Source organism: Staurois parvus, unplaced genomic scaffold (assembly GCF_062004578.1).
Source record: "Staurois parvus isolate SC_StPar_1 unplaced genomic scaffold, SC_StPar_1.0 ptg000409l, whole genome shotgun sequence".
NCBI classification, from domain to species: domain Eukaryota; kingdom Metazoa; phylum Chordata; class Amphibia; order Anura; family Ranidae; genus Staurois; species Staurois parvus.
In genome coordinates, this window is record NW_028318205.1 from 2,682,693 (window position 1) to 2,696,301 (window position 13,609).

At 40.5% G+C, this 13,609-nt stretch overlaps 1 protein-coding gene and 1 pseudogene across 18 annotated transcripts in view; both read right to left on the minus strand.

Annotated features, from left to right (window-relative positions):
• Positions 1-13,609, minus strand: part of MYT1L (myelin transcription factor 1 like) — a 664,471-nt gene that overhangs the window by 496,109 nt on the left and 154,753 nt on the right. The gene's annotated exons all lie outside the window — the stretch shown is intronic.
• On the minus strand, positions 2,984-3,099 carry LOC149455042 (U2 spliceosomal RNA; annotated as a pseudogene).

Below are 13,609 nucleotides of genomic sequence, written 5' to 3' on the forward strand. Positions count from 1 at the left end.
GAATAAAATACTTTGGGTGGCTTTCTATAAAATTATAAAAGGGGTGAGTGAAAGTCATCACTCCAGTAATCATGGGGATTTTTTAGAGGCTGGTGAAGAGAGATGTAACCAGTTTCAATTTCATATTTTATATAAGCCATTGTGAAGCATTCAATACCGCAAATCACAATGCAACCCTGCTAGTTGATTATATGTTCACTATTTATGAATCAGTTCCGAGTAAACAACCGATTCAAGTGGGGGAATATGTAGGCATATAAAATGTGTGTATCATAGATATAAATATATAAAAATATTAGTAAATGTACTGTATATACATTCATGTATGTGAAGTTGGCATTCATAGTGGACCAGAGGAACTGCATATTTTACACACCAAAAGGATAGCCAAGGACTCCTTACTATGTTAATTTATGCACAAGGTAATTACCTTACCTTTGTTATTGTAAGGGACCACCCAGCGGTATCTCTAGCAACCCACCGGTGAGGTGCTTCCAGCGTGCGGAATCTAAGTCCCAGAGCACTTGTTCACCAGGGCCCCTGATGGTGGGGATGGACTTGTAGCGCTCTGAGACCAGGTCGCAGTTACTGGGCACACTCACCACTGGTAAGGGTATCCACCAGGGGCTCCCGCAGAGGAAGAGCCTAATGTGAGAAGGCTGGGAGATCCCGACAGGATGGATGGCTGAGCGAGTGCGAGGTTCAGGCAGGCCGGGTCGGTAACTATGGGGACGGTGCGGTACAAAGCAGCGGGCAGAGAGTAGTCGGGTCACACGCCAGGTCAACAACAGCAGGTCAGGTCCAATAGGGGGCATCCAGGAGAGAGATCAGGCAAGCAAGGGTCAGGACAGGAGAAAACAGCAAGGTCAGGGGACAATCCGGGTCAGCAACTCACTTATTCACAGGTTCACAGGATACAGGATACAAGGAGACCAGAAGGCACTGAATGACAGCTCAGGGCCATTTAAATATCCCGCCCTGCCCTGTCATTGGTGCCAAGCGTGTGCCCGCGGTCTCTACTGCGCATGCGCGAACTTGATTGCCGCGGTCGGCCAGGTCCCAGTGCCCGCGTCCCTGCACAGGGCAGTGCACTGCGCCTGCGCCGAGCCCCTGCGGCGATCCCCTTATGTTGGGTTATCCTGTTTTGGGGTAAATATGTGGAGAGTCAGGGGAAGTTTCAGAGTAGGTTATTTGCAAATAAATTGGGAAAGGTCTTAAATATTCATGGTGTGCTTGTTTATGGTGAAGAGAACAGTTTTGCCATAAACAAGACAAGGAGGATCTATTTACCTTTTTTAATTAAAATCTATGCATACAGCTGTTCTAGGCCTAGACACCTAAGATCAAACATGCTCCTAAAAGTGGCCAATCAGAGCTCTTGCCATTGTACTGAATGGGAAAAATGTGTATATTAAGGAAGCTTCTTTTTGGTTAAATGTCACAGGAGAAAGGGGTCCTCTGAAGGTTTCTAATGATTGCATGAATATTCTAAGTATCCTGTCATATGCCTTGTCTGTACCTTCACTTTATGAGGAGCTTTTTCCTGTCATTAATATGGGAGCACGGGTATAGATCATAACTCACATTATTGCATGCATGGAAGCTACCTAGGTGTATATTACAGATTGGACATATGCTGGACGGTGTAGTATCTTCATGCTTGTTATGAAGTATCTTAAATGGGACTCTGAGAGCTGTTGTTCGTTGTAATATTTCAGCTGGATTTCTGTCATCTGTAACAAATATCTTTATCCGAATAAATGCATCTCTCTGGAAAAGAATTGTTGGACTAGTTGCTGTGGGAAAGTACATTTATAAATATATACACTGGTCATACGTCCTTCATCATTGATATAAGACAACAGATTTGTCTTATGAACTGTTTCTGTGTGGACCTCAATGTTATTAGAAGACAACACCCTAGAAAAGTTGTGGATAACAAATATCATAACTTATCTAATCTTAAAAATCATCCCTTCCCCCTCCTAATACCTATGCATACTAATCTGTGTAAGAAAGATGCATATACTTACCTGTTTTCATGTTGCTCCAGTCACACGTTCAACTCTCCTATTGTCTGCCAGTGGTGGCTTCAGGGGAGAGGAGGGAGCACTGACAACAGATTTTTTTTTTTTTTTTTAAGTCTGCAAACGTGCAACTATAACGAAAAAACCCGTAAGTGTTCACAAAAAAATGTGCAAGTGCAAAACACCACACGAAAAAGTGCACTTAGGGGTGTGCTGTGTCCTACCCCTAAAGGGGCTTGGACCGCTTACCCTGATCCCCCGGGGCACGAAGCTCCTGACGGGGACAAGGTTCCCAATTGGTCCTCCTGGCCAAAAGGCCTGGTGAACCACCGTTCCTTGTGTCCAGCCGAAGCCAGACACACAGTACTTGGTCAGGGGGCTCTCCCGAAGAAAAGCACCCTAGGGATCAGGGGAGGAAGGAACCAAAAGGCCACACATCCTCCCCCTAGACTTCAGGGTAGGCCCGAGGACCCACACCCTCCATCCGTGAAACACACACATAAGCAAAGAAAAAAAGTGACAAATGTGGGAGTGCATAATAAATTAAATAAATAAATAAATAGAAAATAAAAAAGTGGTACCATGCCAAATTGTGCACAGACCAGGCCCTGAGGCCCATAGCAAAAATTGCCCTGGACTTAGCCAAAAGACCTGGTCCTTAGGGCGCTGTGCAAAAAGAGTGAAAAACAGTGACCATGTGCCATCTTCACACCGTGGGGTCCCACACCCAAGTGCTACTAGTGACACCCCTGAGGCGACTACTCAGGGGGCACTGAGTTTGCGGACTTTTTGCGTCCCCAGCCCCTGGCCCGACCAAGGTAGATCCGTTCAAATCAGGAGGTACTGGGTCTTTTCAGTCTTCTCGGAGGAATTACTCCCGAGGCCCCAGAACGAATCATGGCGCTCCCTGGTTTCTGTCCCTCCGGTACTAGCCTTCCGGACCCCCATCATACCAGTGAGGGTACTATACAACAGCCATCCCCGCAAAGCTAGAATGGCCGGGAGCACCCCCACTGGACACTGATAAGAACAGATACTACACTTGATCTTAGCCAAAAGGCCGAGAAGCGATAGGCCATTGAAACCTATGGGTGACATCAACTCTCCAGACTTTACCAGCCATCGTTTAGCTCTCTCTCCCCTCCCCTGCAGCCAGCCACTGGCTGACACAGGGAGATCACATAATCGGACCATGACATCATGAAAATAGGTAAATATATGCATCTTTCTTACACAGGTTTGCAAGCCCAAACATCCCACAATTCTACTTTTGTGCTTTATTTTAAATGAGAGCAGATAAAATACCTGAACTTGATTTGCTATCAGCCTCTTGCAATCCCCTGTAAAGCAGAGCTCAGACTTGGAGAGCGAGGAGCAGAGCAGGAAGCTAATCTCTTTTGCTGTAAATCCAGGAACATGCTGCTAGAATTGGCAGAACAATGATCTCTTCAGTCTGCTGCTTCTCATGTCACTGTCTGATAGGGATGAGCACCAGTTCAAACCCAAGTTTGGCTTTTCAGGCATTCACCAGAATGGTGGACTTTTTTCTTGTTCAGTGGGACTGAACATATCAAGATAGTTGTAATTTTACAGCTACGATCAATGACAGCTTCCTTCCTGTCAATGGTACCTGTCGCATCCAGGGCAAACAATGATATCAATCGGCCACATTCATTATTGCCCGATAATCCCTGTCCATGTAAACAAAGGGGGCAGGATAGCGCTTACATCACTGACTAAATATGGCCTTTCAGCCATATTTAGGCAATGGCAAAAAAATGTAAGACCCTGTCCTATATAATTTCAGGGGGAGGATTGGGAGATGCTATTCAGCACTAGTGAGCGATGGGAGCGTATCGCGTCAGCAATATTTTTTCTTTTGGCTGGTTGGCGGGCATTGTTCATCATGATTGATATAGATCTCCATTGCTGGACGATGTGATTGTAGATGAATATACATCATGGGGAGGAGACCTTTAAGTGTTATTGAACCAAATCAGAAAAAATCAAGTCTCCTGCCCTACTACTACCAATTGTCATTTTCTCCCCTAATTTTGCATACAATAGAAGCTTACAAAAACTATAGGCTGTGTATAAAAATTCCAACACTTTTTTATATTTACCATGTCACTTTGACATTTTTATGTTAATGCGCTGGAGACTAAGGAAAAAATGTCATATAAAATTTCACAGTATCTGAGATATGTGCAAACATATATTTTACTGTAATTATTAGCTCTTTTACAGGAGCTAACTTGCATTTTAGGTTTACTTCTACTTTAAGAAGAATCAGTAGAGACCATCTATGGAGTTTAGGAAAACAGAATAGGAAAAACTGCAAATTTGTTAATTTGAAATACTAATTTGTTTAGCTGCAGTCAAAATATATTTTATTATCTAAATCTACTGCCTACATAACCAGAAAAGAAAATTTAACCAACCATAAATATATACTCAAGCGATAGATTTTTTTTTCCTCCACAGTAAATATTTTTTGCAGTTCAGCTACAAACGTTATCTGATTAATACTTCAGGATGTTAGTCTAGCTTCTGGAAAATCTTAATTTAATAGTAACTAGAGCAAAAATAATTTACAGTCTAAAGAACATTCACTTTCCAAAAACCAAGGTCTAATTCTTCTATAATTTATTTTAAGGATTCTGGAGGATACTTATATGTATTAAAAGGATTAAAGGACCAGCAAAATAAATCTGTAGTGAGCATAAAATACTAAAAGCTGGCCAGAGGACTTGACAGCAGGCATGGAAAGGTATATGCACCTACCTAATCACCCTCGGAGCCCCTGTTCCCGGGGCATTCAGTAAACCAGTATCAACTTTTCAAGTCCAAAGTTCTGCTACCCTCTCCCTGTAATGTACACACATCAGTCAAACAGGCATTTTATATCATGTCTCTTGCTTCACTACACACCAGAAATCAGGTTCAGGCTAGAAGGCTATGCACTGTAAGACTGACCACACACACACATTACATTCTAAAGTCATTTTTTTTTTCTGTTTGGATGACAGGAGCAAGATTCTCCTATAGTAGCTTATGCCTTCATTGTCTTTCCCCTAAGGCAACGGCAAAACATGACAAAGGCATCACTTAGCTGTATCCTAATAATTTATAAGCATTTTATTATGGAGAACCCAATAAGAAAATGTAATACCCTCATTTAAAAAAACACCAACATTTGGCTTTGTAATGGTTTGATAGTCAGGAAAGACTGACAATTCTTGCAAAGGTATCTCAAAGCCAGTCTCTGTGAAAGATACAAAAAGCAAGATTGACTATAAATTCAACGTGGAAAAAGCACACACACTCTACTAAGATATTGCTAATGAAACTATAGTTTTAATAAAGCAGGAAATTTAAATATACATTTTACATGACCAATTTTTCCTTAGGGTAAACCCATCACTTGTCCATTTGGAGCAAAGTGACAGGGTCTCTTGACAGCCCACTCCCTACCTGCTTAGGCTTACAGTTTCTGTGCTTCTTCTTTGACCCTGCTTGGCTGCTGGAGCCATGAGTTAAAAACCTTGTGCAGACTTAGGATCTGTGCGTGAAGTTATACAGGGCTAAGAACCTTTCCCTGAAGCCCATATGAAAGTGCTTTTGCTGGAAAGGGGGGAAGGTCACATATTCTCCAAGCGTTACCTCCAAGGGTTCCAGCACGTGAATGGAGCAGCACAGGTAGGCAGGGCATAAGTGGGAGCCGTATTTCTTCCTAAGACAACCTATCACTTTGCACTAAGTAGGCAAAATGTACAACCTTTACTAGATCTCAAAACATTCTAGATAAATCATTTTAAATAAGTGTATGGGGTGCTAATTCATTTAGTAAAGTTATTTTTATGCACATTCTTACCAACAAAGCCCCAGCAGTGATTAGTGCCTGTTTTTTTGTTTAGTGTTACATACAACCCGTGATATACATCTCCTGAGATTTTATTGGCAAGCATCAGTTTGGGGATTTGTTAAACTAACTAGTAAACAGGAGACGGCAAACGTAGAACTCACTAGTGTAACTAAACCACAGAGGAAGAATTCTTGGCTGGTAAATGCATTCTTATTGTGCATGATGGAAAGTAACTAAGACAGGTACAAATTGCAGTATATAGTTAATTTTAGAAACAAGAATAGAAATGTGAAACTTAGAGTAACTTAATTTGAATTAAAATGACAGCTGATGTAGCCAAAAAGCAAAACTCCCTCTAATTATCTCAATGTTACAAGTTAGAATTACAAACAAAAAACAAAAAAAGACTCCTAAAAAAATGACTCCTTTGCTCGCCACAAATTATACTTTGTTGACATAGTTACATTGATAATATCAATCCTATAATAGAAGTCCATGCTCCAGGGTTTTTACTTTCCATTGTAGGATAGTTATATTCATTTTTCTGATCAAAGCCTGTTGAATCCATTGGAAGAAACTATCTAATCCTTTTTTAGTTGCTGCAGATTAATCCAGGTGTTGCTTGCCATATCACCACAGTATTGACAGCTGGATGTGTAGTTTGATGAGACACCTCTTACTCATGGCCAGTGAGTTAAAGAGAAAACCCATGCATGTACGTATCAGAACCTATTCTTTGTATCTGTGAGTCAATACGTTTTGGAGAGACCACTCTCCTTTGTGAGAACTAAGCATAGAAGAATTCCAGTATTCTCTTATTATCCATACTCTTAAGTCTTAGTGGTCCTGGTAAATATATATAATCCTTAGTGATCATTTTGAATATTTGGTGGTCCAGGTAAATGTTTCTTTGAATGTGTTATTTTTAGTTAATGCAGCCTTCCTGCACATTAATGGGAAATGGAAAATAAGTTTTATTTATAAAAATAGTGGCCATCTGTCCAAATGAGTAATACACAATGGAGTTTGCTACCATTCTCTATTTTGGCCACAAATTGTCAATAGCTAATAAAAAACAAGTCGGGATTCAAGATCGTATTAAGATGATATAGTCTTTTCATTTACCGTAGGTTTTATCCACAGGAACTTGGCATACTCCTTCATATACTTTGAGAGTGCTCTCTTCTCAGGGGATTCTGGGATAAGAACCAAACTCTTGGTTTGACACCCTTTTTTACCAACTCCCCACACCCCATTTTAACTCCCTACCCTATATCTCCTATTCTGTTTCCCCCTTCCACTCTACCTAACCTCACCATGAATATTAATCCACCACCCCCTCACACCCATAGATAGGAAAAATCCAGTTAATTTAGGTTCATGTATTTCTTGAAAAAGTTTTAAATTTTTAATAGCAATAGAAAAAATAACTGAAGTCATAGCATAACTTTTACATTGCAAATGAAGCTGACCTTTAACACCATAATATGCCATCTGGGTATTTATAAATGAAAACATATGTTGTGCATTTACCTAAGCATACATTTACTAAAACTATGCTGTATGTATAAAAGCTGACTGGAAAATATGTTAATGTGCTACTAGTAAAGATTAACTAAAAATGCATATTATAAAAAAAATAAAAAATAAAAACTGGAATAAAAATAATAACAAATACCTAAATAAAACATAGCATACTCTTCCATCAATTGAAAGATAATAATTTTACCTCTAAGTTAGTTTATTACAACTACCTCAGGGTTCAGTTTATTACAACTACTTCAGAATTCAGTTTATTTCAGGATTAATATTATCGAAGTTTGAGGCATGTTCATTGCAGATTTTTTATGTATTGAATTGTATTTTCCAACACAGCACAAGGCATGGTAAAGATAACATACGTTAATTTAGATGGGACCTGTTCCCACCAATGCGCTGCAATGTGTTGGAAAAAAGTCCTGCACATCTTGCATTTTGACAGCATTCTTCAAATGCACTTCTGAATGCATTTTAGTGCCAAATAAAGCTGTTAAATAAAGCAATATACTTTTAGTTTAGAGGGCCTCATGTCCAGCAGTAGTACTCAAGTCATGAAACCAGTAACAGAAGTTTAGCACTGCAGCCTGTAGGTACATAACTTTTGCATTCAAAGTAACTTCCTTCTGCTAGGATCATCAAGGTCTGTGGCCATGGCTATATTAGTCAATGATGTTACCACCATGACACCCCGTTACTTTCTTGGCTGTTAATTCACAAATTTGTTAGTGAATAGGCTGGTGACATTGCTGTTTTGTTAAAGTGGAACTTTATTTAAAAAAAAAAAAAAGAAAGTTTTTGACAGGCAGGTTTTTTAAGGCACAAGAGACACCCAGAGGCTGATTCACCAGAAAACTGATGCAACTGCACCTGTGCACTAAATTACTTTGCAAGGTACACATGGAAGTAAGCACACAGAATAACGCTTGGGTGCCAATATGATAAATATGAAAGCAAAGATAAATGTGCAGTTACACAAGAAAATATTAGTAAATTTCTTACCAGGACGTATGATTTTTCATTGTTTACTGCAGACAGGGATAGGTATGTCTCTTCTGCATTAAAGTACTGGTAGCTCAATGTACAATTTTTGCATCTGCTGAGATGAATAAACTCCCCTGCATGCATATGTAGCACCCTCTAGTGTGCTACTAGGGTCAGTGTAGGAAAATGTACATGGTAAATGTGTGAGTCTGTAATTAGGCTGGGTTACTGCAGGTCAGGCTAGATGGCTTAATAGGTTGGGACTCTATCACATGGAGGACCATGGAACCTTCCAGAAGTCAATGGGCAGAAGAGATGGAGACCTAATATGCATGTTCATGTGAGTCTAACCAATCCCATGTTTGGAGGCCAGGGGCGGAATGACAACTCATGGGGATCATGGGGCCCCTGTGTCCTTGCCCAAACTCAAAAAAGCCTATGAAAAAGGTACCAGGGGCATCTCATGGGGCCCCCTACTGCCCCCGGCCCTCGGGCAGTACCCGAGTTTCCAAATGGTCAGTCCACCCCTGTTGGAGGCACTGGTAGAGTGGTGACACCAACCCATAAATATGGGAGAGTCAGGCTGGCAAGAGAGTCAGGTGAAAAATGTGAGGAAGCTGTTGGTGTCCTGGGAGGGTCCCCCTAGGTGTACAGGGCACTGGCCTCCAGGCTGGGCTTGGGCTGGCTCAGAAGGATCCATTTAGCATTACAGTATAAACAGGATCAAGGTCTGAGAGCAGTGGGAGCAAGGAGAACAGCATGAGTACATCAGCACACCCAGGGATTTACAAGAGGAAAGACTGCAATATGTAGCAAGCTTTCAAATGACAGCAATGTGATTAATCCTTTATCCTTTTCCTGGGAGATCTTCAGAGCAGCTAGGAGGACTGGTAGGGGTTTATTTACTAAACCTGGTTGACTCAGAATCTTGTCCACTTCTGCATAAAAACCAATCAGCTTCCAGGTTTTATTGCTGAAGCTTAAGTGAACATGCTAAGGTTAGAAGCTGATTGGCTACCATGCACAGGTGCCCAAGATTCTGAGTCAACCAGGTTTAGTAAATAAACCCCGTAGTGTCTACAGATGTCTACTTGGCCCTGCCCCCTCTGTCCTCATTGGCTGACTGGCTGTGATTGACAGCAATGGGAGCCAATGGCTCCCGCTTGCTGTCTCAGCCAACGAGGAGGCAGAGACCCGGGACAGCCGAGGCTATCATGCACATCGCTGGATCTCAGTGGGGCTCAGGTAATTATTGAGCAGGCTGGGGGCACTACTGCACATATAAGATTTTTTACTGTCATGCATAGAATGCATGAAGGTAAAAAATCTTCAGCCTGTACAACCACTTCAAGCTCATCCCTAGTCATAAGCAAACTAAGGCCAATTTGAGTGGAATCTAATTAATCAGCCTGTATATTTTTTTCATAGTGGATAACCAACCCAGAACATCAGAAACCCCTGAAGACAAGGTGTATCATTACAATAGTGCTCTCCATTTAGACATCATGCTATGTAAATGCAGCAATAAAACCTCAGTTTTGCATACACTGTTTGTCTTCTATTTTTAATTTTCTTCCTTGCAATAGGTGCTGGTTACTGTATACATACACCACCCTAAAATTTTACCCAGATGCCAGTGCTGTTCAGTTAACTCTATTTGTTCAGCCATTCTACTAAATTTATCAGCAAGATAACCTAAATAAATAAATGACAAACTGACCAGCTGTGTCATAACATAACTGTCTGCATCTATTTTTATATCAAGACAGTCCATTAACTTATCCACTTGCACAGGAAGATACACTGTCTGCTACTTAGCAGCAGAGTATTTTGGAAAACACGTATAGGTATGCCAGACCGGAGAAATTGGTCTATAAAAAACTCATCATAAATAATTTAGAGACAAATGATACAACTGACAGGTTGCTAATGCAAGGCAGTGTTAGGAGAGCATGTCATTACTATGACCTGTATCACCATACAATAAAGACACCACAGTGACAAGATAAAGGGAAGGATTGTAGTTGCAGCTTACTGATTTATCACCCATTTATGAAAATATTAAAAGGAAGTTAATATGTAAAATTTACATAATTTACATCTGCATCTTAAAATGAAACAATTGCTTGATATCTGCATACCGTTCTATATTTTCAAATTAGTTGCTGTCTATGTTTGGGTGCTTACAATTTTCTTTTATTTAGTTGTGGGCTATAATGTAAAAAAAACTCTTTTCTTATCAGGTTGTATTGAGCTGCACTGTGTATTACTGGTAGGTAAAGGAAATTCAGTTTTTACTGTGATCTGTGAGCATTTATCACCCCTGTTAAATAGTTGGGTTTCAGAAGCCCGAGTTTCCAAAAAGACGTTAAATGAAAAGCATTCTATGAATGGAGGCGGCAGACCTTTCATTCATCTGCCCATCCACTATCCATAGAGTGCCTTTAACAGCTTCTATGAATGGGGCAGAAAGGGTGGGTATAATCGGCTTTCTTGAAGCATGCCTAAGACAGGTTCAGTGGCTCACATTAGCCCATCAGCACCAGAAGTTAATCACTGAAGGAATGGGGGCATAGGACTGAAGATTTCTGAAGAGACTGAAAAGAGCAGGCACCAGCGCAAAGGACTCTTCTTATATAATGTAAGTATTGTCCCCTGTGATGATTAAAAAAAAATATGCAAGACAAGTAAAATTAAATATGTAAGGTAATTCCAGTGAGGTAAATAAGGTAAATTAAGTAACTCAGTTAATTCCACTTTCAGGAAAAAAAATAGCACATTAAAAAGAAAATAATATGGCATACATAGTACAAATGCCACAAAAGCCATATTGTAATTAATTATTACACATTTTTTTGTAAAATTCAATGTATTATGGCAACCCAGAAATGTAATTTCCTGCTTGTTTAATTGGTTCTCTGATTTTCCCAGGGCTCTATACTAAGATACAAGTCAGAATTTAGGCATCCCCTGCAAAAAAAAAATCATTTTTGGTGAGATACTCTCAAAGGATTACTCACGTCTATAGGGATTCAGACCCTGCAACTTTCCTCTGTAGAACACTTCAAGTGCATCAGCTGATTATTATTGAAAACACCACTCCCATTCACATCCGCTTTGCATGAAGAATTTTTTCTTTGAAGAGCAAATAAAGTAGAAATCTGCAACAAAGTTTGTTAAGCTCCCACCAATGTACATTGACCAACCCAGAGGGGACTGTTTTTTCTCAACAAAAGTGAAGTTACTCTTAAACTTTAAAGTGGATCTTCACCTGAAGTTACCTACAGTAGCTTCTTCTCCTCTCCCCCAGCCTTTTAAGAATTTGTATTCATTACCAGAATCTATTTTGACATTGGCCTCCTACAGGAAGAGGGAGAGCCAGCTATAGGAACCAATCAGGGTCTGCTGAAGTGCCCACGTGCTGACAAGGAATATGTTAAAAAGGAGGAGACTGTGTGGAGGACTTCATTAGTCTTCTTTTGCCCCTTTATTGTCCAGTCAGCAAATTGAAGCAACATTTGTGATGAAGTTCTTCTACTTGGACAGTAGGGGACATGGATCTGTCATTGTTGTCTGATAAGGGTGCCTAGATCAACCCTAGGTATAGGGTTCTGTAGGTGTTTGAATTTATTTGTTTATTTATTTTTTTCTGTTGGTTGAACAAGATAGATTTAGCTTGGTTTTTCAACCTCACCACTTATGTAACTATGTAACAAAACTGGCGGAATAAATAAATCCTTTGGTAAGTAAAACAGTTCCTTCCAGATATCAGATATGGATACTTACATTGAGCCAAGCTGACCCAATATAGGTATGCAAAAAATATAAATCCTGGAGTTCAGCTTGAATAACATTAACTAACTGCTACAAATTACAGTTACCATATACCATTCCATCTAAAAATACTTTGAAACCTGTAACATTAACTCTTATCTGAACATTTTCATGTACTGTAAATATAGTTTTCCTTTTTGGCAATGCTCTACAATGTTTTAACTCCAGAGAGAACCATTCGTTCACTACGGCACTGAGAATTACATTTAAGAGACGCTGGTGCAGAGCACAAGGCTGTCTTATCAAAGTGGGTGACGGAACATGGATGTGGGAAGCAGAGCATGTCCTATTTTCTCCTGTCCCTGTTCCATCATTCGCTTTGGTAAGACGGCTGTGCAAACTGCATCGCCGTCTCTTCACCAAGATCAGTCATATCCAGGAGAGTATTTTTCTCTTCATTATTCTCTCGTCAAAGCAGAGAACGAAGAAATGACAGCCTTGAATACTAGCCATAGTAAAACGATCAAACTACCAAAATAAAAAATTCTAATTTAAGTCTTATATGGAGAAGAATGAACTATTTAAAACAAGAAATCAGACTCTTGTAAAGTTCTTCCATTAACTGCCAAGGCTATCCAGGTACCATTGTAAATGTGTTAAAGCCAGATAGTTCAGCCAATTCACTTTAACTGGCAATATATCAAATCCTTTGCAGCCCGATTCAGCACGTTTTTCACATGTGTTTTTGGAGCCTCTTATTATGTGATTCAGTGATCTGAAACCTCCCTCTCATGCTTCACTTTGTACGCAGGAGTCTGCAAGAGGCTCAAAGAGAGGGTGGTACCTGTATACATATCCTGAATATTCATAGGCTGGCAAGGAACCAGTACTCATGCAGCTAATACTTGTGTGCATGTGTCAATACATAGACAGACTCAGGCTAGTAACCAGTGCGTACTGACATGAGGGCACATTTGTGTGCACCAGTGCTTACCGGTACACCCTGGCAAGCGCATGCTCGTGGGCATTCAGTCCCTGGAATGGCACCAAGCTACCTATCTAAAGGAAGTCCTGACATATGTTGATTGCTGGATATTCTTCAGCTCTTTGTGATTCTGTTCCTGTGCTTCCTGGTTACCCAGTTGCCTGACTTCCTGTTACCAACCTAGTATATTCCTGGATTTCTTTTTGACTCTCTCCTGATTGTGACCCTGGCTGCCTGATTGGCCTCACTCTTGCTTGATCTCCTGTGCTTGATCCAGCTTGTCTCCAGACTCTGTTCCGTCTACCTCTGCTCACCTGTGTATGACCCTGGCCTGGCTCTTGGTGTCTAACCATGTATGAGCTGGCATTCCAACACAATCAGTGCACAGTCTGTCTATTACAGCTGATTGTGAGGTGCCCTCTTATCTATATCAACCAC